The following is a 3,871-nucleotide window of genomic DNA, read 5'->3' as shown; positions in this document are numbered from 1 at the left end:
CTGTATAGTGGGTGATAACCCTAAAGAACGCATTATGACGGTCAATTCGTCTAAAGTAGTAATTTGGCCTGATCGTGCGAATAAGTAAAAACACTCACGAAATTCTGTAAAGATAATTTTTTACTAATGCTTTAATGTCTGTACTTAAGTGGGACGCTTTCACTTCCGGTTTTGAAAACAATGTAATTAATTAGATATAATTTTAAATGAAGCATAAACATACCGTCTATATCTTGTTCTTTAAAATAACGTGCCTTAAAAGAGATACATTTTTATCAATACAAATGAGTAATATAACAAATAATAATTTTATCATAATTTCACATATTTTAGAATAAAGATCCCTTCTGATTTTTGATCTACGGATATGCTTTTAATTTAGTATTATCTTAAATACTTACCATTTTAGAACTTTAAATTTATTAAAATTGTTTAATAAAATAAAAACTAATAAAAACAAAATCTAAAATTTATTACAACAAAATTCCAACAAATCGAAGTTAATAAAATTGGTCAAGTATGACATTCCTTAAACATTCATGAAGAGTTGCATTTGTTAATTCAACAGGTGTAATTCCAAATATTTCTTGGCACCAGCGAATGCTTGGTAATATTTTTTTACACATTAAATTGCTCTGTATAATTCTCAACTGCTTGTTATACATATAAAAATAATGTTCATTTATAAAATGAACAATTTGTAATTTAGAAAGTGATTTTATTGTTTACTTGTTAGTTTTACTATTTTTTAAGTCAGTTATGTTGTGTTAAACAAAACTAAATTTTCTTGTTACGTTTGCAAATCCTATGCTTGGAAATCTATTACAATTATTAAAATATATTAATCTACTTTATTACAATTTTCTTTACATGTTTACAGTAGTTCATATTTATAGGCGTTCATAAAAATTCCGATATTTCGTCAAATTTATCCGAGAAGCTCCGGATAATTTATTATTTATCAAGTATTTAACAGTAAAAACGCTTTTAAGCAGAAAGTATTTATCCGTGAACTACTTTATTTTAAATTATATTAATAATTCAAATCAAATTTAAATCAAAAGGATTTCCTAAAATACTTTTCGGCAACATATATAAGTGTTTTTATGAACAGTAACTATAAATAATATGGAAACAGTAACTAAATAATATATCAAATGTAAATATATCAAACACATATTTGAATTATTAAATTTCATAAAATTTTAAAACCTGTAGTGGTTTTTTATGTTGGGGTTTATTTCGAATTTAACACTCCGTATTGGTAATGGATAAGTTAATTTAACACTCCGTATTGGTAATGGATAAGTTTATTTATTTCTTATACTTAGTTATTATAAAATATTCTTAAAGTTAAGATTTATGTTTTTACGTCTTATTCACGTGCTGCTTTTTCTTTTTCCAAACTACTACTGGCGGGAACTGCGGCTATTGTTGTCTCCTTTGTGCCTTGTTGACAGTTCTTTTATTTATATTTTTTGGTGCTGCCACAGTACTCCCCCCTAAGTGATGGAGTCACTGAATTTGGTTGGAAAGCGAACGTTGCGTCCTGATTTTGTCAGGTTAGCTGTTGTATTTGGTCGCACAGATTGGTCGCCATTAACGTTGTTTGGAGTGTGGTATACCATTGATTTGTTGTGGATGTCAATGTCTGTATCGGGACATATGAAAGCAGCTTTAAGACGATCTATGCTAACTGTTTGTTCTTTGTTTTCGATCAGTATTCTAAACGTCTTGTCATTTCGCTCTAGTATTTGGTAAGGACCATCGTAAGGTTGCGTCAATGGTGGTTTTACCTTGTCATTTCGTATAAATACATGCGTGGCTGAGCTTAGAGCCGGTTGAATGTGGTAGCCTCGGTCTATATGATGCGATACCAACGTTGCCTTGACGCTCTGCATTTGTTCTCTTAGCTTGGTTATGAAATCGTGTTGATTTATATTTCTGTGGCTAGGGTTGCTTACTATTTCGCCCGGTAAACGTAGAGTTTGGCCATATAGCATTTCAGCAGCAGAAGCTCCAATGTCTGGTTTAAAAGTCGTGCGTAGACCTAACAATACTATTGGTAAAACTTCTGTCCAAGAAGTTGTTTGGTGGCACATTAAGGCTGCTTTTAATGTGCGGTGAAATCGTTCCACCATTCCGTTACTTTGAGGATGGTAACTCGTAGTTCGTAAGTGTTTGCAACCGATAACTTCAGCTAGTTGGTTGAACAATGAAGATTCAAATTGTTTTCCTTGGTCTGTTGTGATACGTAAGGGTACGCCAAAACGTGCGATCCATTGAGTAATCAGTGCGTTTGCGATGGTTTCCGTTGTTTGATCTGGGATCGGAATTGCTTCTGGCCATCGGCTGAAACGGTCGATGATGGTTAATATATATGTGCAGTTGTTTGATGGTGGTAGCGGGCCGACGATATCTATGTTTATATGTTCGAATCTGTGTTCAGCGAGTTCATATTGACAAATAGGTGAACGGTTGTGACGTTGCACTTTAGAACGTTGGCATGGGATACATTGTCGGGTCCAGTTTCTGATATCAGCATTTATAGAAGGCCAGAAAAATTTTTCAGCTATCATTTTTGTTGTGCCCCGAATGCTGGGATGAGACAACCCATGCGTAGCTTTAAAGATATGTAGCCGGTATTTCTGCGGAATGTAAGGACGAATTCGCCCAGTTGAAACTTCGCAATAAATTTTATCTGATATTGTTGGTAAAGATAAAAGTTTGATTTCGATGGAATTGTTGTTTTTGATATCTTGTAGTTGTGGGCAACATCGTTGTAATCCAATTATACAATCGTAGTCGATTTTTGGGATGCTAATACTATCTATCCGCGAGAGAAAATCTGCTGGGATGTTGTCTTTTCCGCTGACATGAACGATATTCGTTGTAAATTGACCTATATAATCAAGCTGACGGACTTGACGTGGTGAAGCCTTGTCGGACTTTTGCTGGAATGCGAACGTGAGTGGCTTGTGGTCAGTTATTAATACGAATTCACGACCTTCTAACATATGTCGAAAATGTTTTATGCCCTGATATGCGGCTAACAACTCACGATCGTATGTGCTGTATCGTTTTTGTGTATCTGTTAATCGTTTAGAGAAAAAACCGAGTGGTTGGAACGTGCTGTCTGTCACTTGATGAAGAACTGCGCCGAGAGCTTTATCCGAGGCGTCTACTTGTAATGCAAGCGTAGCAGTTTTTGACGGATGAACAAGTAGTGTCGAGTTTGTTAGTTCATCTTTACATTTTTGGAAGATTGTTTTGTTCACTTCGGTCCAGCATAACGGTGTGTTGTCGTTCTTCTTGTTTCCTTTTATCATTTGTTGAAGTGCAGTTTGAGAATCTACAGCGTTTGGTACGAACCTGCGATAAAAGTTAAGTAATGCTAGAAATCTTCTTAATTCTTTTGTTTTTGTTGGAAGCGGGTACTCGCTGATGCTCTTCACTCGATCTGGTAGAGGTTGAATGCCCTTTTCACTGATGAGATAACCAAGAAATTTTACTGTGTTTTGAGCAAAAACGCATTTTGATACGTTTATTATTAAACCATGTTTTCTGAATCGTTCGAATACTTGTTGCAAGTGTTGCCTGTGCTCTTCCTCGTTTGCTGATGCAATAATGACGTCGTCAATATAGGCAAAGGCAAATTCGAGATCTCGTAATACTTCGTGAATGAAGCGTTGAAATGTTTGACCTGCATTGCAAAGTCCGAATGTCATGTTAGTAAATTCAAATAATCCAAATGGAGTTATGATCGCCGTTTTTGGAATATCCCCCGGTTCAACTGGTATCTGGTGATATGCCTTAATCAGGTCGATGGTTGAAAAAACTTTTTGGTTATATAGCATGTGTGCAAAATCAT

The 3,871-nt window shown here is 34.9% G+C and overlaps 1 long non-coding RNA gene across 1 annotated transcript; it reads right to left on the bottom strand.

Moving 5' to 3' along the window:
* Positions 1-6: 6 nt before the first annotated feature.
* LOC119665226 lies at positions 7-441 on the bottom strand. Its single transcript, XR_005251358.1, has 3 exons — positions 402-441; positions 224-254; positions 7-104 (listed from the first exon to the last, which is right to left on the bottom strand). It is a non-coding gene; the product is annotated as an uncharacterized LOC119665226 (long non-coding RNA).
* Between the last annotated feature and the right edge of the window lie 3,430 nt (positions 442-3,871).

This window comes from Teleopsis dalmanni, unplaced genomic scaffold (assembly GCF_002237135.1).
Source record: "Teleopsis dalmanni isolate 2A unplaced genomic scaffold, ASM223713v2 unscaffolded_contig_4004, whole genome shotgun sequence".
Taxonomy (NCBI): domain Eukaryota; kingdom Metazoa; phylum Arthropoda; class Insecta; order Diptera; family Diopsidae; genus Teleopsis; species Teleopsis dalmanni.
The sequence above is the reverse complement of the archived record's forward strand: the minus strand, read 5'-3'. Positions and strand labels throughout refer to the sequence as shown.